The sequence below is a fragment of the Nothobranchius furzeri genome, chromosome 9, assembly GCF_043380555.1.
Source record: "Nothobranchius furzeri strain GRZ-AD chromosome 9, NfurGRZ-RIMD1, whole genome shotgun sequence".
Taxonomy (NCBI): Eukaryota; Metazoa; Chordata; class Actinopteri; order Cyprinodontiformes; family Nothobranchiidae; genus Nothobranchius; species Nothobranchius furzeri.
Genome location: NC_091749.1, coordinates 69182015 through 69205331, shown reverse-complemented (window position 1 = coordinate 69205331; position 23317 = coordinate 69182015). Strand labels below are relative to the sequence as shown.

Below are 23317 nucleotides of genomic sequence, written 5' to 3'. Positions count from 1 at the left end.
GTCTGCATGTTTCCATTTTTGTGGCTGACCCAAACCAGACAGTGATGGAAGAGCAAAGTATGGATTCGACTGCAGCAGTGTAGAAGATGATCAGCAGCTCTTGTGGTAGGCCGTACTTCCTTAGTTGTCATAAAAAATACATCCTCTGCTGAGCCTTTTTGAGGATGGAGTTGATGTTTGTCTCCCACTTCAGATCCCTGGAAATGATAGTTCCCAAGAACTTGAATGAGTCCACCATTATCACTGGGCTGTTGGATATTGTGAGGGGGGGCAGCACTGTGGTAAGCTTCCTAAAATCCACGACCATCTCCACAGTCTTAAGGGTGTTAAGCTCAAGATTGTGCTGACTACACCAGACCACCAGCCTCTCAACTTCTCGTTGATAAGCAGACTCATCACCATCCCGGATGAGCCCAATGACAGTGGTGCCATCTGGAAATCTCAGCTCTAAAGCCGATCTTCATCCACGTATGTCACACGTCACGTGATCAGGAAGCAGAACATCCGTGTGTTAGGAGATCGTTTTGGGCCGCTGTTGTAAAAAAAAGTGAGGCGCGAACCGGAAAAGCTTCTGCCGATCACAATTCAACAACGGATTATGAAAGAACGGATAACGCTCGAAACGCGCGGATTCTTCCTGATGTAAGAGGTGAGTCTCCGCTTTGTTTTGGTTGTTTTGGTGTCGACATCTTTCTAGCGCGCAACGTTCTGTGACTCTTAAAAAAACAGTAAAAACTGTGAGAAACGCTGGCAGCGAAGGGCTTTACCAATCAGGAAACGGCTGACAGTGAATGAGTTAACAATGTTTTAACATATTATAGCTTCAAATATATTGTGGGGATTAAAGAAAATAAATAATAATGTGGTTCTCTCACATTTATCTAAAAGTTGAAAAGCCCAGCTTATCCTCTAAATCCACTACAACAGCTTTAAGCTACATAGATTTTTTTTACTGGTTTTCATATTTCAGTCATTTGATTCTCAAAAAACTGACAAATAAAACTTGTCTGCAACCTCTTATGATAAAATATAAAAGTGAATCATTTAAAAGCTGGATCCCTTCACCCTCTGTGGTGCGGTGTCCAGTATTCCGCTGTGTGGGTCTTTTCCCAAGCATAAACACTCACATCCATGTTTCCATAGCAACTTTTCTGTTTTATTAAAGCAGCAATCCAGAGTTTTCCCCCTTTCAGGAATTTGTACAATTTTCTAGAAATCAAGAAGTGATGGTGTTATATTGTACTGCGATATAATGTTGCCAATACGTCAAATTGTTTTGGCTACCCCATACAGCACCATGCAATTTGAACTAGCCGCCGCACAGCATTAGCAGTAGCGTTAGCCACTGGCTTACGTACAGATGTCGGTCACGGAGCGTGCAAGAGCATTTGAAGACGTATCTAAACTGATGTATTGTTGGCAAAAATTTTTATGGACAAATTAATAAACTAGAACGATGCGTTTTAGCTCCGTTGCCCAGCTAGACGTCCGCTTCCGTTGCTTCGGCCATGAAGATAGAAGTAGCGAGAGGGGTTTAAAGAGCAAGCCAACCCCTACCAGACTAACTCCACTCCCACTTCATGCTTGAAAAATGCAACAAAAGCTGTTGCCTGGCAGACCGAGAAGGAGGAGCTGCTAACAAATACACACACACACAGGCTCACGACAGCATTGTGACATCATAATGTACCAGTTTACATCATAGCACACCTCTTAGCCAATAGCGGTGGAGGATTTAAATTAAAATACTGTGCAGAGTTTTTACCTGACAACGGCACAACACTGTCAGTTTTAGGCAGAATATTTAAATTTTAACTAAGATGCACTGAAGTGCCAAATTATTGACAACACATGTCTGCAGCACGGTTAGACACTCGTTTATTTAGTTTATCAGCAAAAAAAGTTTATTTGGGGGTGACTTGCTCTTTAAGGTGCGATACATTTATTTTCCTGCAGATGGTGCCGTTGGACAAAAAACTGCCATTTCCTAAAAATGCGATTTTCACATATTTTAGAGTTTGAACAAACCATGTGTTAGCTTGGCAACCCATACTAAATAAATATACCATTTACTCTGGTAACGCTCTGCTGGCGGCTCTCAGTAGTGGGGCGGTTCTACTGTCGTCTTTGAAATGACCTCCGCGTGCTACTGGACAATGAACAACATGACGTACTCATCGCAACGGACACCGGTATACGAGGTGGTCTGCTGATGAAGAGGGCGAAAATACATAATTTTTCTGAATAAAGGATTTAAATACATATATCTGCTCCTGATTCTAAAGCCCAAGTCCAAATTGTCCAAAATTAATGTAAAAGCCGTTTCAAATGAGCTGTCGCCATCTTGTTTCACTCTGTCGCATAATCCCGCCCACAAAGCCAATACATCCTGTCGGGACTAAATCCCCTAAGGAGAGCTGTGATTGGCCTGCCGGAATGCTGCTAGGGGCTGCAGAGGTGCCAATGGAGCGTCCTAGACCAAACTTTGCAAAGCAAGAATTACCGTAAATCCTCTAATACAGGCCCGGGCCTCTATTTGACTCAAGCTCATCAAGCTCCAGGCCTTTATTGGAAGGAGGGCCAGTATTAGAGGCAGGCCTCTATTTCCATTTGAGCAAAATGAACTAATGTTCATTGGAGTTTTTGACAATTAAAATTGCGCCCACATTTTCAAAGTTAAACACATTTCTTTTAACAACAGTAGTTTCTGCTTCAGCCATCTCCCCCCTCCCCCTGCTTTAGCCCTCTCCCCCCTCCCCCTGCTTTAGCCCTCTCCCCCCTCCCCCTGCGCAGCGGCCGCAAACTCACTGATGCGCCTGCAGCCTCTCGGAGTTCCTGCTGCTCTAAACATTAAAATAATTATTTCATTTTCTGTTCCTCACTTCTGATGACCTTCAATGGTGTCTGTTTGTTGCAACAGCAGGTACAAAAACTAACTTGTTTTTATTTTGACTATTTTTCTGTCCTGCCTGTTTATTATCTTCCTGCATCTCCTCTCAATCCTAAAGAAAAACTGCTACCTGGGTTCATATATATTCACCTCATGAGTTACCTTTGAACTGCAGTTCTAAAAGATCTACCGACCGCAAAAACAGCGGAGTGCTCGCTGTTTGTCGGCCGTATCAGTGATCAGTGCGTCGGAGGACAAGGTGATGCGCGCAGCGCCCCGCTCCACAGCATGCAGCAAACGCATCAGGCGCAAATAAAAGACAGAAAACATTAAAGGAAATGAACTGACATGAACGATCGCGTGTTAAATTAGTTTTTGAGGTGGCGACACCTGATTGTTACTGTGGCCGTGCTCAGGAGGCAGATCTACCGACCGCGAAAACAGCGGAGCGCTCCCTGCTTGCCGGCCGCATCAGGGACAAGTTGATGCGCCCCGCTCCACAGCAGCGATACACATCAGGCGCAAATAAAAGACAGAAAACATTAAAGGAAATGAACCGACATGAACGATCGCGTGTCAGTGCCTACGGTCTGGCACAGCGCGTTGCCCCCCCCCCACCCCCACCCCCTGAGCGCAGGAGCTTGTCACCTGCTGACAGCAGGCTGCTGTCTTTTCCGAGGGCTGCATCTTGCCGGTCATTATCACGTGACAGCGACTAGTCGACGACAGGCATAAAAAGTCACTATAGTGAAGTTGACTAGTTCATACACCCCCTACTGCTGCTCTCCAGAGTGTTCTGCAGCATAATCAGCACGTTCTCTTTGAACTTGATAGTGTAATGACCTGGCTGGGGTTGTAAGCCAGGTGCATTCTGGGTATTGTGTCATATGTGTTTCCTATCATTCTGCTAGTTCCTATGTGCTGATTTGCGTGTTGTGTGAGTGTTATGTAAGCCACAGGGAAGGTGATGTGTGTTCTGTGGAGCGGGTTGAATTAGCATGGTTAACTGACACCGTGACTCTGTGTGGTAGGAGCGTGATAGAGGATCGTGTCTGTAGCGTTACAAAGCGTTGAAGAAAAAGCTTAATAAAGGTCTGCGTGAACGTCTACTGCCTCCTGCTGGTTGATTTGGGGACTATAACCCTGCCACCGGGACGCTCATACTTGCTTGTTACTACATTCCACCCGGCCACAATAAGAGACCGGCCATTATTTACCTAAACTAACTCTGACACCGGCCACAATTGGAGACCCGGCCTTTAATTGAATACCGGCCTGTATTAGAGGATTTACGGTATGTCCAGTTCACTAGGCTAACAATGTGTAGTTTTTACCGTCCATCTCTGGAAATGTGCAGAGAAAAATGAATTAAATGATCAGTTGTTGAAAAATATTGGCGGCTTCATAATATTTAACAATAAAAATCGGGTCTAAAAAAATGGTCTAAGTCTTTGGGAGACAGTGTTTCGTTCTATGGGAGCCTGTGAGGACAAAATGCATTTACTGATTTGTAACCAACAGTTACAAGCTTTCACCATTCATTAACATTGTTTACATGTGCTTGTTATGTTGCTGGAGGTTGCACTCCCAGGGAGTTTTGACCCTAATGGCCATCCGTTGGTAAGGTCTTACTTAAACCCCAAAACACTGCCTGCATGCAATCATTTAGGTATATACTGCCCCCTATCACCAGGACAAATACAGTCACTTTAAACCAAAACAAAAACGTCATGTTTGCAAGACAAAGCCAGTTGGTGACCAATGTAAATATTTATGAAAATATTGATTCAAATTCTAGAATTTCTTCAGGATGAAAACAGGTCATAATAAACTACTTTTATTTTGGCGAGCTACACCACAGATAGGGATGGGTACCGAATTCGGTACTTTTTAAGGTACCGACCGAATTCCATAGTACCGACTGAGCACCGATTCATGTCATTTCAAACGGTGCCTCGTTTCGGTACCCGTCCTTCATAAGGAGAACTTGCCAAGACAGCTGCGCATGCACAAGAGCGTCATGTCGTCGCTCGCTGCGAGCCAGTTGTAAACAGAGTAGCATGGTAGAAAGAACGCACGCTAAGTAATTAAGTAAGTAAAAGTTTATTTATAGAGCGCCTTTCACAGATATAAATCACAAAGCGCTGTACAACATGATAAAGATCAGGGCAAATACCTCTAACCAATAAAAACATCAGAAAAAACAATAGCAGTGATAAACGTAGAAAATAAAATCATGAGTATAAACAAAGTGAAGGTGTGAACCCGAACAAAGCCATCATTCTGAAACATTTAGGGAGGGAACGCCTGGATGAAAAGTTGAGTTTTTAGATGATTTTTAAAGACCTCTACAGTGTTAGAGAGACGGAGATTTGAAGGTAGACTGTTCCAAAGTCTGGGTGCAATAGTCTGAAAGGCCCTGTCCCCTTTGGTTTTCAGTCTGGTTCGAGGAACAGCCAGGAGGTTTTCAGATGTGGATCTAAGGTTCCGAGAGGTGGTGTGTGGGTCCACAGCTAAAGCTTGGGTCTACTTCACTAAATGTGATGGGTAACTGGGTGATGATGAAACCAGCGACGACGATCTAAGTGAGACGTCCTCATCTTAATCTGCTCCGGTAGGTAAATAAAATGTTTAAGTTAACGTTAGCTTGATATGTTAGCTTCCGTTTCGCTAATGGTGCGTTCGCTTTCTCCTCGGAACTCCGAATTTCCGACTAGAAGAACATGAACGCGCTCTAAAGTTTGGCTTCACTTTACTAAATGCGACGGGTGACTGGGTGAAGATGAAACCAGCGACAACGAACTAAGTGTGAGGCATCATCGTTTTAATCTGCTCCAGCAGCTAAATAAACTGTTTAAGATAACGTTAGCTTGATATGTTAGCTTCCATTGCCACCATTGTTATCAGCTAATGGTGCGTTCGCTTTCTCCTCGGAAATTCTAACTTCCCAGTAGGAAAAATCAAATGAAAAAAGACGGCCAAAGGAATGAAGATACACAGTAAATTTACTTCACAGTAAATATGTTTGCTTCAGTTTAATTATCAGCTTATAAAACTACAAGGACGATGTTAAAATACAAACAGTTGAATGTTATTTATCGTGATATTTATCAAATATTGTTATATATTGAGAAAATATATATTTAATTATAAAAGAGAATTAAAATAATAAACACTCAAAAGTATCAAAAAATGGTACCGTTAAGTACCGGTATCGATTCCTAGGTACCGGGAATTAGTACAGAATCGATTCAAATGTCTAAGGTACCCATCCCTAACCACAGACGGTGTGTTTCCTGACTCAAACTGTAAATATTCATAATTGTGATATTTTTTCCGCCATAGACACGCTGCCGTGACTTGAACTGAACCAGATGCACAAACATGCAAAAAGTTACTTAAACATTTTTAGATGTGAAGGAACGAGAGGAAGAAACTGAAGAGCGCCTGCTGGGCCACTGCTGCTTTCATCGCCTCTCCATCTCCTTTGATGGCTAAAGCACGACAACTCCTCCATTCAGAGCCGCCAAGGAGGGAAAGCACGAGGATAGTGACACAAAGCATCTCATTAGAGGCTGCCACAGTGGGGTGTTGGTACAATATGGCAGCCGCATTAGCAGCAACTGCAGCTCCAAATCTCTATGATAGAAGATGCATTCAGTAGCAGAGCCAAATCAGACTGGCTGGGCTCAAAAGGAGAGTGAAGGCGTAGAGAGGAGCTACGGGCACAACCGTTATTATGGCTAAGAACAGGTATTATACAGATTACCTGCACGGCAAGTAATCCCAAATTGAAAGAATTAAAAGATATAGTCTTTTCAGCCACTAAAACGGAGGTGGATGCAGGAGAGGAAACAGCAGGAAAGATGGAAAGAGAGAGAGAGAGAGAGAGAGAGAGCGAGAGAGAGAGAGAGAGAGAGAGAGAGCGAGAGAGCGAGAGAGAGAGAGAGAGAGAGAGCGAGAGAGAGAGAGAGAGAGAGAGAGAGAGAGAGAGAGAGAGAGAGAGAGAGAGAGAGAGAGAGAGAGAGATGGTCACAGATGGAGAAGACAAAGGTCGGACGAGCAAGGACACCATCAGGCAGAGGGGGAGAGATAGTGTCAAAGCCAGACCTGATCCTAACAGTTTTATACCAACAGCAGCCGTCTGTCGGCTTTAAGGGCAGCCATAAATAAAACAGGCTCCGCCCCTCTACAGCAGCGCTGCATTAATAATTCACAAGCAGACACCACCGTGCACGCTCCTGATGCAGAATCGCTTCACATACACAGAAGTCCTTTTATCTAAACTACCTGTTGGGTTTTACCCACTGTTTTTAATAAAGTCAGATTTCAGATTTAGGTTCACTACAAACAAAGAGAGACGTGCACGCTGCTTCTATCCAGCAGATTCAGAAGTTCCTCCAAAAGGAGGTTTAGAGCGACACCAGAAGTCAGAAGCAAAAGAACCGATCAGCAATCATCTTTTCTTCTGTAACAACAGAACCCGAGAGACGTAATTAATTAGGTCACTGCTAGAGTTTCATAGGCTAGATGAAGAATCAGAGCCTAAATGGCTGCAGAAGAGTGGCGTTTAGCTTTCTGGATCTGAAACTGTTCACACCTGATGGAAAAGGCCAGAGCTCAGGATCTCGCTTGCTTTGGACACATACTGGTAACGGTCATCTACAAATATCCACAATCTCCCGCTGTAAAAATGCCACATACTCATGTCGAACTGCTGCAAAAATGACACAAACGACCAAGGAGACTTTCTGTTGCGGGAGTTCTTCTGTGAATTTACAAAAGCTCAACACGCCACATGTGATGATTACTCAGCACACGCAGACCAGAGGCATTCTGGGAAAATGTAGAAATGAGCGATTTGGCCCATCATGATATATTTTGAACCAGGTGCAGGAACAAAATACATTGCATTATTTTCTTTTCTTCTGATTTTAAACTTTCCAAGAACAGTTTGCTCTGCAACTTTGATGTTTTATCTCCACAAATAACCACAAGCCTGGAGGAGTTCTGCTGTGTGGTAGAGTTGCTAATGCTAACAGTTAGTTAGTAAGATGTTCTCTGCTGTTTCCTGGACGCTAAACCAACAACAGTCTTTCCCATCGTGAGCCAAGATGGGTGAGTCCATGAATGTTAGTGACAGTGTGACGTAGATCTGTCAGGATTTTCTAATCCTAGAGTTTCACCGGCTGTTTTCCATCAGAAGATGACGCAGGAGATAGGTGTAGGAGACTATTTTCATGTTCAGCCTGCATGAGAAATTAATCAGAAATAATCACTAAAAAGGGTTTTCAGTGAACCACATCTTTAACAAACTGGTGTTTGTTTGGTGAAGGGAGGAGATTTTAATATCTTTCTGGTGTTTACATTTAATGTGTGAAGGAGGAGGAGGAAGAGAAGAACAAGAGGAACAAAAACAAGAAGAAAAAGTACAAGAAGAAAAAGAAGAAGAATTACAACAACAACATGAAGAACAAGATGAAGAAAAAGAAAAAGAACAAGAAGAAGAAGAAGAAGAAGAACAACATGAAGAACAAGATGAAAAAAAAGAAAAAGAACAAGAAGAAGAAGAAGAAGAAGAACAACATGAAGAACAAGATGAAGAAAAAGAAAAAGAACAAGAAGAAGAAGAAGAAGAATAACAACATGAAGAACAAGAAGAAGAAGAAGCAGAACAAGAAGAAGAAGAAGAAGAAGAACAAGAAGAAGAAGAAGCAGAACAAGAAGAAGAAGAAGAAGAAGAACAAGAAGAAGAAGAAGAAGCAGAACAAGAAGAACAACAACAACATTACGAAGAACAAGAACAAGAGCAACAAGAAGAAGAACAAGATGAAGAACAAGAAGAAGAAGAAGAAGGAGAAGGAGAAGGTGGTGCTGGTGTGGTGACTCTAAAGGAGCAGGGTCTGGATGAGATGAAACTACTTCCTGTTTAGCATCCCGTTGTAAATCACAGCTGCTTCCCAGCCAACTGTTTGACACACTCAGCCCGTTGGATTCTTCTATAAATTAAAACACCATTACTGCGTTTACAGAACAACATCTAAAGATGCACGCAGAAGCACCAGATGAGGAATTACTTTCTGGATTCGGATGCGATTCCCTCGGACGTTTGATTTTGTGCAAAAGCTTTAAAAACCTTTTTAGAAAGAAAGAAAGAAAAACAGGATGTTTTTCATGAAAAACTGAGTTGAGTTTTATTTGAGCCTCTCTGTCAAAAACAGATTTCTCTCACAAAAGTAAAAGAACCACTAAATGTCTATTTTTTACCGTCTGACAGAGAAGCTTCTGTCCCAGATCTAATGAATCAGGACCTCTCCTCTCTTTAATAGAGCCAATTTAAGGTCAGGCACGTCTACTGGCAGCCTGCCGCTGCTGCTGCCGCCAAATCAGATCTAAATGACAATTTACATGCCTGAAAAAAACACCCTTAATAAACACTCTGAAACATTATCAACTAGGGCTGCACGATAAAAGGAAACCTGCGATACGCGATAACAGTGATTCATACTGCGATGACGATATTACTTGCGATAAATAAAAAGTTAACTCAGGAACAAAAATAATCAAAAACAAAGAAATAAAAAAAATTATAAAAATGAGAAAAGCAAAAGATGTGAGGAAAGGGAAAAATAAAATGGATCAGTGGATCCCGGGAAAAGAAGAATCAGCAAAAAGAGCAGAACTAAGCTAACTCAGGTGTTTGCTAACCATCAAAATGAAGTGCTGCCCGCCTCGGGGGCGGGCATCTAACCTATGAGAACCCACCAATTTGGCCAAATGGATGAAGAGCTCTATTTGATTTGTTAAAAAAACATAATACTTCTGTTTGATTGACAGAATGCGTTATGTTTAGCAAACATTTGAGCTCACCATTTATTGCGATATTTATCTGTTCTTTGCGATATGCATATTGTGCATGCTGACATCACGATAACAATATATTTACGATATATTGTGCAGCCCTATTATCAACCAACATTTTCAATTCAATACTTGTTTAGTTTTTGATTTAGTTTGGTTAACTTTGGTTTTATTACTGAGCACAAAACTAAGAATCAATACTTGGTTAAATTCAGAAAAAGTCAGCATGATCGACTGTTAATATTAGTGATGTAATGAATTAATTTACATGTTATTTCAAGAGCCATAAGACATAAGATTCTATAGTAAATATGAAATCAACCTTATGGCTCTGTGGGTACTTTTAACCAGAAGATTGGAACGTTTTATTGCAGGGATTATGTAACACTTCGTATTAACTCAGACAACAGAAGAGAGTCAGGTTTTAAAAGTTTAAAGATTTATTACTAAACAAATTAAAACCAGACTAACTTTAACACTAAATGTATGGTGTAACTAAGGTGAAATGAGACGGAGAATGGTGTAGTGTGGAATGTTGTTCAGAACCAGCAAATCTGAAGAAACGATTAGTTCTGGTGGGAATGAAGGAGATGTCTTGAGCTAAGCTTTGATTAGGAGATTCATAAACACATTCGACGCCATGTTGTCGCTCCACACATACCCTTAGACCTCCGTACAGATCCAGAATGCCAGGTCCTCGAACCCCTCTTTCGGTACTGAAACCGATGAAACAGCGTCAGCAGTACGACAGACTAGTCTTTGGATTGTCTCCAGGTAAAAAGCGACAGCTGGTTGACAGCGTCAGATGGACCCATAAGGTCTGTGAGTTCAGCTTTTATTCTGAAAGGAACCGTTGCAGCAGGTGGAACGGCAACAGGTTAATCCAACTTGTCGTTGGTTCTTTTGGCTGAAGAGGAAAGTCACGGATTGGCCACTCCGACAACTTCTTTAGAACGCTTTGAACTGCCGTTAAAGATGACGTGGGCATAGTTTTATACTTTGGATGTTTTGGTTTATGGTCGAATGAAAAGATGACAGATTTACCAAACACCACCAAAACCACGCCTCCGTCAGATCTGGCGGATTCTGATTGGATCAGTAAAGCAATGTGTCATGTCTTAACGCTACGTGAGATCAATCCTAGTGGAAACATTTAAAGTCATATTACTTATTATATTCTATAGGATTACAATAAAGTAATTAATATTATGATTTCACAGATTGGTCACATCTTATTATTGACTAACACTTTGTTTGATTAGCTTTATTAAAATAGAGTTCTTTGATTTATTAAAAGGAGAGAGTCATTTTCTTCATTCTTCTCTTGGGATGGAAACGAAGCAGTTTAGAGCACATGCATGAGACCTTGAGGCCATATCTCATGCAAACTAGTTCTGTGTCAGAGGAGAGGGGAAAATGACTTTTAGGTGGAAAACAGTCATTTCATTCCATTACAGTGACATTTTAGCAAGTTAACAAGGTCAAAATATGTTGTACACACTGGCTGAGAAAGGCAGCAGCACATTCTGGCCATTGGCTCACCGTGACCTCCACATATCGGCGCCGGCAAAAAAGAAATCCCATGTGGGTGGATCTTTACCACGAAACCACCCACAGGTGAGATTACACTCAAAGAATGTGAAATATTAATAATCTAACAAATAATAAAGAAATTCAGTATTTCCACCCAGTCTGTATACTTATGTTCAGCTGAGTCATCGTTTACACTCAAAACTCCAACTGCATCAAGAAATGAGAAAAGTAGAAGTACTACAGTCCTCATACTGACCAAGACCGTCATCATCTTCATCATGACCCGACGCCACGGTTGGATCCTAAAGTGAGTTCAACAGAGTTCAACATTTCTATGAACGCATAAACATCAACATATCGTAACTTCCTCTGTAGTTTCCAATGGCAAATGTCCAAACGCAACCACAGACAAAAATACACACAAGAGGTTTTTGTTACACTGGCTGATAGGAACATCATGACTTGGGTATGTTGAACATTGCCTAGCAACAGGACGGTAAACAACCACTAAAGTGCTGCAGAAGGCAAATTTTAAACAATCCTGAAATTATTCTGCAGAAAAACAAGCCTGGAGAAGATGTTGTGCCCCAAAAGGGTCCAGAAACGATGCAACATGAAGAAAATAAACCAGACAGAGCTCACTGAAACTAATGTTTGGCATTGAGAGAAAAAAGGAACAAATAATAAGAGCGTCACTAAAATTATTTAAGAAATAAACTTGCTCAAAACCTCTAAATATCCTAAATGGATTGTTTGAATTTTCCAGATGGAGGAGAGGAAACCTCAAAGCAAATGGTGAAAAAACACAGGGCCACATTCCATTTAGAAGGAGTTGAGCCCTTTAGGACTTTTACAAGTCAGCTGGTTCGCAACGCTGCAAGAACGTAAACAAATGGAGGCTTTTATTCACGCTTGTTTTGCGTCGGTGTTGATGGAGGAAGTAGAGACCCACGTGGCAAAAGGTGACTTCAGCATCATACGTCCCATTTAACCCACCTGCTTGTGTTAAGTGACTTCAGAATCCTGGAAAAACTGTTTATGCTGATCTGAAAAGGTGTTTATATTAAAAGGACATGATGTCACTTCCTCCACACAACAAAAAAAATGTATCCGACACCTATGATCCAGTTTGAGATAGGATTTGAACATTTTGATCACGCTGGTGCCTGATGACATTTTCCCACATCTGCAAAGCTCACTGGAAGGACACAAACCGAGGACAATATTTTCCTGATATAGGGTTTATTACTCAAGTAAGGGTAAAAAAGTATCTGATTAGAAGGCTACTTGAATACTGAGTATCATCTGATCTAATATTTTTAAAATGATGACATCAAACTGACAAAAAATAAGTTATGGGCAAATATTGGTATTTTAAAGACTAAAGGGAAAAAATGTAAACAAACAACATAATTACAAAATAACACATTTTAGGCAAAATTTAGACACAAACTGAGAACAATATTTCCCGACATACAGGGTTTATTGTGTGAAAATGTAGCATGTAAAAAAATATATACCGCAATAATACCGAAAACCGTGGTAATTGTGGTCACAATAACCGTGAGGTTAAATTTTCACACCATGACAACCCTACTCGACAGTGACCCAAAATACATAAATATAATTTTACTTACTGAAAAAAATGAAGTGGAGACTCCTTGGACGCTCTATTAGTGCAATTAATGCCACAGCAAGTCATTTTGTCCGACAATTGCACAAATAATATCCAAAAGGAACGCAAACGCTACAACTAATGGTCTAAGTTGAGAGACTGAAACTGGCGGAACAGTTTTCAGGCGAGGCCGAGGCTCAGACTGAGGCCTTTCCCTGGAGCTAGCTCTGTGGTCACGTGGGTCTGATGCTCATTAATTATACAGAATTTTAGGCTTTTAATACCGTAAATCAGGCGGGAAAAGAAAAATTCGACATTAATGTCTACTATTTCAGAAACTATTTAAGGCTTCTTTGTTAAACCTTACTTGCGTCAGCATTCAGAACCCGTATTAGCATGGGATCAAATAAAAGGATTATGTTTTCGCTTGGTGAGCGGTTGATTAGACACCATACATTCCATAACTTTCATAAATATGACTCTGGTGCAAAAGTGTATTGATGTCAGTAACTCAACATAAATGGTGAAACTAAACTTTTTGAAGACTTTTGCACCCGATTCTCATTTTTCCAGTTTCCCCCATTTTCCAGCCGGATGGAAGAACGTCTGAGACAAGCTGCAGAACCCCAAAACACCTGGGGAGTCTGGGTTTATAAAGGAGGATGAGCAGAGGCACAAAGTCCAGACTGTGATCCACCAGACTGAAGTGAGCGGGAGAGAGAGAGTCTGTGATGGCGGAACAGAAAAAGATTTACTGAACAGGAAGAGAAAGTTGAAATCAAAGAGCAGAAAGTAAATGATTCTCAGAGTTCAGCCGGCTAAACATTTCTAAAACCAGGACGGCACCGGGCCTGCACAACCAGGACAGAGTGCCGGTTCAGAGCCGTGGCTGGCCCGTTTATAGAGAAAACTGCTGCTTTATTAGAACACGGTTAGATACCAAACCCCACGACCTTCCAGCAAAGCTAAAAACGGCCAGAGAAGATAAATAAGTGAATGGGTTCTACCCGAGTTCTCCAAACAGACACGAGAACGGTTTTTCAGCAGCAGAGAACCATCTGCTCCCGACCTCGTCTGCATGACTGCTCAGAGAGGAAGTATCGAGCACTTCTCTTCCTCATTAATTCAAATCAGCTCTTCCAAAACGTGCTGATGTCATCCAGGTGACTCGTCATTCAGGTAACCTCCAGTGAGTCCAGAAAACTTTCTAAAACGCAAAAATGTTAAGATTTCCTTCATATTGGAGGGATTTCCTGCAGGAAGACTCGAAGCTGAGGTACGCGTCTTTAAATCACCATTCAGCAGGTAAAGGGGATGCCCGTCTCGTCTCAACTGCTGCTGGACAGAGACGAGGACATCAGAGACGAGGACATCAGAGACGAGGACATCAGAGACGAGGACATCAGAGACGAGGACATCAGAGACGAGGACATCAGAGACGGTTAGAAAAATAAGGAGCACCAATAACGACTGTAGTCTGGTTTCTCCTCTCTTGATTTTCTTCCACTTTTACCCACAAATAACCAAAAACTCCACAGAAACAACAGAACTTTATTAACCAGGCTAAATAAACAACGGCTTCTGTCGGCACCACTCAGGTAGACTGGTGTTTAAACCAGGCTCAGGTGGAACTAATGACGGTTTCACACCTGGTGCTGGACCCGTTCAGCCCGAAGCAGACCGCCTTGGTGTGTGGGCCCAAAAACCAACCAGTCGAGCACGGAAAAATACAAGGCCACCTAGATGTGAACACTTTAAAAGCTACCCTGTCCGGCCTGTGCTGGCCCAGACGTTAAAGCGCCATAACGGGTCCTGAGTGGGACCAGAACACCCCACGACAACACCCATCCCATGCCTTCATGTTCACCAGATCCTGACCTGCCAGCTGAAATCCAGACTCTCAAGTGTTCAGTCTCTTCTGGTCCAGCTCTGGTGGTCCTGTGTGAATCACACAAACACCTGGTGTGGTCTTCTGCTGATGTCCAGTCTGAACAGTCTCTGTAACCCTAAAGATGGTTGGGGGTTCAAATCCCAGTAGATTAGACCAACCACATCATGATCTTAGGCCCTACACCCTGTCAGCTTAGTTTGAACTTCAGCAAGTCATCTAGATGCCTGCAGGTGCTCACCTGGAGCCATCTGATTGGCTGTTGAACAGGAGGCCCTAATGCAGGGACTGTATATCTACTTTAGTAGATCTGGAGACATCAGTTTGGGAAACAGACCTTCTCATTTAACCTCTAGACCCCAAACAGGAAACCCTGAAACAGAGTCACTCAGAAACCAGCTGAGACAATACCAACAAACCACCAAGTCCACCTCTACAGCCTGATCCACCTACTCGTCTCTAAAAGAGGAAGCAGGGCAGGTGCAGATCTACAGTCTATCTCACTTTCATGTTGCTCGTCCTACACAAGGGGACGGAGGCTGAAAGCATCTGAGCAGAGTGATGCTACAGCTGCGGCATGCATCCTCCATAACCTGGGATGTGGTCCTGCTTCTCTTACTCCCCTTTGGCTAGCTAAACATGCTCATTGTGTGGAGGTCAGTGAGGTCTTGGGTGAGCTCCAGACGTGTAATGAGAAGGTTCAGACAGGGGAGACACTTCTTCCCCGCTGAGTGCATAAGCCAGGCTCAAAGTCGACACAGAAGCACAGCTCAGCGCTCCTCGGGTTTAAGGATCGACCGGAACCTCCAGCTCGCCAAATCAACTCGTCACTAATTATAAAGAGTCCAACGTCCCCTCAAGCCCTCATCAAGCTGCTCCCAGGCTGGACTACTTCAGTCCAGCTGTCGCTTAGATGGGAGAGGGTTCTCAGCCATGAAGAAGCAGGGTTTTAAAAAGGAATTAGATGTTTTTACTGGCATAAACATCACAGCAGCAGCTTAGTGCAGCTCTCCTCCATCGTGAACATTCACAAAACCAAATCTGAATCCAAATCCTATTTATTTATAAAGCACTAATAGAAAATGTGTACAAAAACAAGTATAAACAACATAAATAATACAGTTGGCAGCAACCAAGAGTTGTAGTAAAAACCATCCACCTCAATTTATGTTCATAGGCAGCTCGTTCCACAACCTGGGACCGATCACCAACAAGACTCCTCTGCTCGGCTCTTGCGTGTCGTCAGGGGAACCACGGTCAGCTGACCGAAGAACCAAGGTTCAAGCTTTCTCAAGTTGCGTTTTCAGGGTTTCCTGCACCTTCAAGTGAATATTTACTGAACATAAAAATTTACTAAAAATTAAGGATGGACAATATATCGGCATGAATATCGGTATCGGCCGATGCAAGTCATTTTTTAACATTTCTGTATCGGTTTGATAAATAAAACCGGGCCGATATTAACAAACCGACATTTTTTCCATCTTGTCTCCATTTGTTTGCCTGTTTCTGAGGATGAGGGGGTGATGTGTAATTGTTTAGTCATGTGAAGAGTCATCTCAGAACCATAAATGTGTGTGTTGTGTACATAATATCGTCATTTCCGCTTTAATAATTTTCATTCTATACAAAATCTGCTGATTTTAGAAGCATTCATGTCAGTATATCGGTATCAGCAAATATCGGTTATCGGCCATAACAGTGAGATTAACTCATTCACTGCCACTGACGACTAAGGTCGTCATTTTCATGTTTCCACTGTGTGGGCGTCGGACGAGCCCCCGCACCATGAGAACAAACATTTCAGCTCTAAAGCCGATCTTCATCCACGTACGTCACATGTCACATGATCAGGAAGCAGAACATCCATGTGTTAGATCGTTTTGGGCCGCTGCTGTAAAAAAAGTGAGGCGCGAACCAGAAAAGCTTCTGCCGATCACAATTCAATAACAGATTATGAAAGAACGGATAACGCTCGAAACGCGCAGATTCTTCCTGATGTAAGAGGTAAGTCTCCGCTTTGTTTTGATTGTTTTTGCGTCGGCATCATCCTAGCACGCAACGTTCTGCGACTCTAAAAAAAACAGTAAAAACGCTGGCAGAGAATGGCTTTACCGATCAGGAAACGGCTGGCAAATTAATATCAGATATCGTATCGGCCCAAAAATTTCATATCGGTTCATCACTAGTAAAAATATATATTTTAAGAAATCAATAACTTTATTTTTCAAGCAGCCGTAAAAAAACAAACTTGTTCTTAATAAAACTGTAGAAATAACCATGAAAATCTAAAATCTGGAGCCATTTTCAGACGGCAGCATCTGCTCTCGTCTGCTTGGACCAGCCGTTAGCTACGAAGTTATCCAAGATTATAACATTTAGATAGAAACACTTCAATAAAGGCCTAAATATCCTTTAAATAGAAACAATCCAGTGTATCTGAAATGAGCTTCATCTAAAGAACTGTAGAAGAACCGAACCGAACCAAGAGCTAAACGTAGCCCTCGGCTAACACCTGAAGGTGTCATGGTGGACAGCCCAGCATTTGGACAGCACTTCGGCCATGACAGACACAGCATATGGATTCCTAACACGCTGCAGTGTGGTTCTCCAAATTCCTCTGAGGATAATGAATGCCAAGCCCCCACACCCCCGCCCACTCCAACAAGTCCTGGTCACAGACTCTGATGAAAACCCAAAGCTCTCATCAGCAACGGCAGCGGGACTCGGCTCCCACTTCACCAGCAGAGGGGGTTCCTCTTAAAGCTGCTTTGGTTTTTATTCTAATGATTAAAGATCATCACAAGAGCTGAGTCGAGAGCAGATCCAAGCTAATATTATCTCTGGTGACCAGATTTGTAACCTGTCAACAACCCGGACTAGGCCCAGTTCACGGCAGGACTTTAGTATCAGAAGATTTTCAAATCATGAGAAACAAAACATGGTAATAAAAAAAACCTCTTAGTTCTACAGTCCGTGGTGGCAAAAGCTACACATAAACCCCGTTTATAAACCAACATTCCCCGGTCTGATGAGGAATCTCGCAAAATCTCCCTGAATCAAACGTAACTTCAGAGTAAACGATCATGTGGTGGTGGAGGAGGAGACAGCACAGTTCCATCGCCCTGCTGTCTGGTTGGTTGGTTGAGCTCTGTATCAGACCGAGATGTTTCATAACGCTGGAGCAGTTCCAGACACTCTCAACACTCCACACACGTCAGGAGTGTGAGATAAAGTTATCTTTAGAGCCGTTGTGGTCATCTGGTGCATCCTTAAAGGTCTCCTTCCCACAGAATCCATATAATACTGGTGCATTTTAAATATGATTAGTCAAAATAGTCTTTTACTCTGAACTCATTCGCTGCCAGCCGTTTCCTGATAGATAAAGGGCTTCGCCGCCAGCGTTTCTCACCGTTTTTACTGTTTTTTTAAGAGTCACAAAACGTTGCGCGCTAGGATGATGTCGTTGCCAAAACAACCAAAACAAAGAGGAGACTCACCTCTTACATCAGGACGATTCCGCGCGTTTCGAGCTTTATTCGTTCTTTCATAAATTTGTTGTTGAATTGTGATCGGCAGAAGCTTTTCCGGTTCGCGCCTCACCGTTGTAGCGTCATGAATGTCCTGTTTTTGACCTAAAGGTCATGATCTGCTGCGTCTGCTCAAGCAGAGACATAAAGTCTCTGACAGGCTAATCTACATGAGATAGTGGCCAAGGTCTTTCATGCACTCTGCTCATCTGAACTGCTTCACCTTTGTTACCAAGCAAAGACAGGAACTATTCTGATAAACACATAATCAACAACTTTGTTAATTACCAATAATAATGTGAGCACAATGTTCAATCAGTCTGTGAAATGACAATGTTATTACTTGATATTATAATCCTGTGATCAGTAGTATTTTACAAGTTATTATAATCCTGGACATTTGCACTAGACACTGATGACACGTAATGCTGAAGTCACACGACACATTTCCGTTTGTCTGATCCAATCAGAACCTTCGTTTCTGGCTAGGCGTTGTTATCTGTGGTGTTTGTAGAAACCCTCTTTTGCATGTCGAGTTCTGATTCGCCAGTAAACCAAAATATGACAATTATAAAAACTATCCCACGCCACCTTTTCTTTAGTTCAAAGCGTTCTAGAGAAGTCTTGGACCGGCCATCCGGACTTCCTCTTCAGCTTATAGAACCTCGAAAAGCTGGATAAAATCTGTTGCAAGTTACACCGGACCGCAACGGTTCCTTCAGAATAAAAGCTGAACCTCACGACCCCTTCAGGGGTAAGGAACCCAGAGCCAGAGCCACACGCTTCCTGTCAGACCTGCCATGGCTTGTAAAGGTATGTACATTTCTACTTTTACCTGGAGTGACTGAGAAGTGAAACAACGCAGAAGCTGCTGGAACACAAAGCTTCTGGTCTATGTGAAGAATCATGAACAGCAACAACACATTCTGATGATACTTTTCTTATCAGGATGGTGCAAACACCTGTGCCTGGAACAACAGATATCTGTAGCCGAAATCTGATTTCTAACATCCAGGAGGAATGACGACAGAAAAGATTCATCATCTGTGGGGCGGCGGTAGCACAGGAGTGCTCACCCAATAATCGGCCTGTCAGATGGGAGTTTCTCAGTCTATCTTGGGGAGTACTCTTCCACCATTTTCACTGTTGGTTTTGGGGTTCCTCAAGGGTCTATATTTGGTCCATTTTCATTATACCTGCTTGCACCCCTTTTTCACTGTTTTGCTAACGATGTTCTGTTCAGACTGGTAAATGGTCTGTATTTGATATGGCACCTTATGTCCTAGAACTCCCCAAGGCGCATTACCACACACACACACACACACACACACACACACACACACACACACGAGCTACAATGTTGCCACAGCTGCCCTGGGGCACAAAGAGAGGCGACGCAGCTAAGCACCGTTTCCACCAGTCTCCCCAACCACCACCAGCAGGCAAGGTGGCTTAAGTGTCTTGCTCAAGGTCACAACAGCAGCATTCTCTGCCAGGAGCCTGGACTGATCCTACAACCCTTCGATTACCGGACAACCCACTCCACCTCCCGATGTACTGCTGCACCAAGGTGAACTGCATCAGAGATTACCATGTACTGCCCAGTCCGACCATAAAGAATAGAACAGCCTTTATTGTTGATGTATGGAGTGCCACTCCCTTTGGTGCAAAACGCTACAGAATATAAAAAAATTAATAAAATAATAATATAAATGTAAAATAAACAGTAATATGTACAAATACCTACAAAGCAGCAGCATTTATATTTTAGCAGCATCCGTTGCGTTCTGTGCAGGTCACCATTGTAAGCAGAATTTTAGCATATTGGGTGAACTCAATTAGCACATATAATCGTTATTGCACCTGATCAATATCGATCAGTATATGTGAGGTTCGGGTTACCAGGTTCATCTGTGTTTGTGGTCGTTTACTACAGTGAGAGCTCCGGGAAAGAAGCTATTCCTGAATCTGAATCTTGGTCATATTGGTGGTAATCTTGGGTCTGAGTTTTGATCCTCCCTTAATTGTTGGGATGATTTTCTTACAACTCCCACTCCTAGGTAAAGTTAAGCCCAGAGACAGTAATTCAGGTCTTAATCACATCTCACCTGGATTACTGTAAATCATTAGGTCTCTAGCACCACAGTGACAAGCTCCATCTATCTTCTGTCTTGGGTAGCAGAGATCCAGACGGGAAGCCCAAACATCCCACTCCCAGCTCCCTGTGGGGGATCCTCAGGCCAGAGAGAAGATACAATCCCTCCAGCAAGTTCTGGATCTTCCCAGAAGTCCTATCTCAGTGGGATAGGCATAGGAATCCTCTCGACGGACTCCTTGTGATGTGCAGAAGCAGCAGTTCCTACATCTAGAGCTAAACCTGGACACCCAGCTGCTTGGATCTGGATTCCTTTGTGCTTCTTTTATTCTATGAAATTGTTTTTCTTTTGCAATCTTTTCAAACAGATGGAATTTTATGTGTGCTATAAAAATAAACGTAGCTGATTTTTTAAAATAGCTCATTTCACAACAACGACAACAACGTTTTGCTGAAACTCAAACACTGAGTTTCAACTTGTTTCAGGAATTAATTGTGGATTTTAATTTCCTTTGATTGCTGCAAAAATTTGCATTTTTCCCATTTCACATAAACAATTAGAACAGGGGAGAATGAGTTGGACAAACAACTGGAAAGACGTTGCAGGTATTTCCTCATCACAGGTAAATAATTACAGTTTCCTGGCGTGGGCAGCTGTCAAGTTTCGTCTGAAGTTTTATTGGTTTTCCTGCTTTTGCCTGGGGGAGGTGTGATAAATACAACAGAGCTGGAGCGCTTTAACCTTTAGAATAAGTCATGGTAAATAATAAACAGCGGCCCTAAAAGCCAAAACAAGCACCACTAACAGGTTTTATTGTTTGAATCTCAGCCTGGTTCCTCCCAGTTTTCACCCTGAACGCTTCGGTCTCTTCCGACCGAGCTGCGTGGCTCTTTCTGTCACACAAACCTGATCTTTGCAACCTTTAACCGCATCGTGTCAGCCCAAAAGATGAGAAAAGGAAAACGCACCAGAACCAGATCATACTAATTTGTCCGACTATGGAACCAGAGCAGAGAAAATTGGGTGACGGCAGTGATTTGGGGGTAAAAACGTTAAAAAAGCTCCCACAACGTAAATTACAAACGCCAATCAGACAACAATCTAGCGGCTTTTTTATTTATTTGTGTTTATGCTGTTGTTTCGTTAAACCCAAGCGTACAACAGAGATAATTAAACTAGCTCAGCGATAATGGCTCTTATGACGTTACATTGAACTAGCTGCTAACGCTAACACTCCGCCAGGTTGAACGTTAGCTCGGAACAACGATGCCCGGTTCCGTTACCCTTTACATGTGTTAAAGAACAGAACCCGGAGCCCGAAAAGTGCCATAAACCCCACAAAAGACGTTCTCTGGTCCGGTGTGCTCTCCTGAACCTCCCCCTGGTAAACCACTGCAGCTGCAGCAAGAGACAAAATCATTCACTGCGCTTGTGAACAACTCACCCAAAGATGGGACCGAGTCGAGCAGAGGTGTTGCTGCGGATCAGCGCTGAAGGCCCATCGGGAGGTCTCCGCGGGTTTGGGACATCCAGCCTTGTGGTGGTGATATCGGACAATCCAAAACGTGGCTTTGCTTTGACGCTTGTCTGTTCTCAGGCTGCATATGTGTGTCTGTTTGCGTCTGGAAGGCCTGCTGCTGGAAGGAAATGGTCTCCGCTGAAGCTACGGGAGGCGCATGCGCACAGGAACGGTGGAGTCAATGGGTGTGGCTCGTGAGCGCCCTCTTGTGGCCAAGAGCATATACTGCGATTTGAAAGAGTAGCAAGAGGGTCTGCAAGCTGTGGCTCTGGAGCCACAAGTGGCACTCTCAATACCTTTGGCAAAAAAAAAATTACATTTAAATATAGATGCAGGTTAAAACAGTTTTTCATGGGATAACTGCAGCGAACGACACTAAAAGTACCAGTAATATATTTTTAGATCCATTCATGTCTTGAACAATTTCCTGCCAATAACATTGTCTAGAAAAAAGTATTCAGATTCTTTTTGCAAAAGTTTTATTTGATTTATTTTTAATTTAAAAACCTAACAATAGAAACAAAATGTATTTCCATAAATGACAACAAATCTAGTATCGATTTATGGTGATTTTCCATCACCTGTCCATTAATAATCCAGGGATCCCCAATCACAAGTGTATCATCATGACAACAACTTTCACCAGCACAAATCTGCAGGTCGTGGGAAGGGTCTGTTCTTCATGCAGGTTGGATGTTTTTTGTGTTGATAGACCCTGGTGATTTTTTTTTTCATAGCTCTTTTGTCTAATCAGTTTTAACTTTTTGCTCTACTAACTGGCACAGTAACCAGTAAAATAATAGGGTGCAAGTGCACCTTGTCAGATATCTGGCATAGACAACTAGTTAGGAAGGAGGAGTTTGCCCTCCTCCCTTAAAGTGACAATGTGTAGTTTTTACCATTAACCTCTGAAAATATCCAATGAAATGTTGTAGTAAATTACTTAAAAGATGCCCAGTTGTTGGAAAATATTGGCAGTTTCATAACATATAACCATAAAAATCTGTTCTAAAATACATGGAGCGGGTCCAAGTCTCTGGACAACTCCATATTAGATGCCATGTTTCGTTCTACGGAAGTCTGTGAGGACAAAATGCATTTACTGATTTGTAACAAATGGTTACAAAACTTTAACCATTAATAAACATTGTAGCATTACACTTTTACCTCTTCACTCATTGCCAGTGATGAAAGGGAATCTCTCTTTTTCTTGCTATTTTGCTGGAGGATGCACTCCCAGGATTTTTGACCTTAATGGCCATCCGTTGGTAAGGTCTTATTTGAACACAAAAATAATGTGCGATTGCAGTGATTTAGGTATGTACTGCCCCCTATCGCCAGGGAAAATACACAAGTCACTTCAAGGGAAGAGGTACAAGCTGCCA

The 23317-nt window shown here is 42.5% G+C and overlaps 1 protein-coding gene across 1 annotated transcript in view; it reads right to left on the bottom strand.

The window, feature by feature from the left end:
* LOC107382109 (C-terminal Src kinase) overlaps positions 1-22045 on the bottom strand; it is a 65719-nt gene extending 43674 nt beyond the window's left edge. The window contains exon 1 of the mRNA XM_015954102.3: positions 21858-22045. The gene's annotated coding sequence lies outside the window, so the exon portion shown is untranslated. The remainder of the gene's footprint in view (positions 1-21857) is intronic.
* Positions 22046-23317: the final 1272 nt, after the last annotated feature.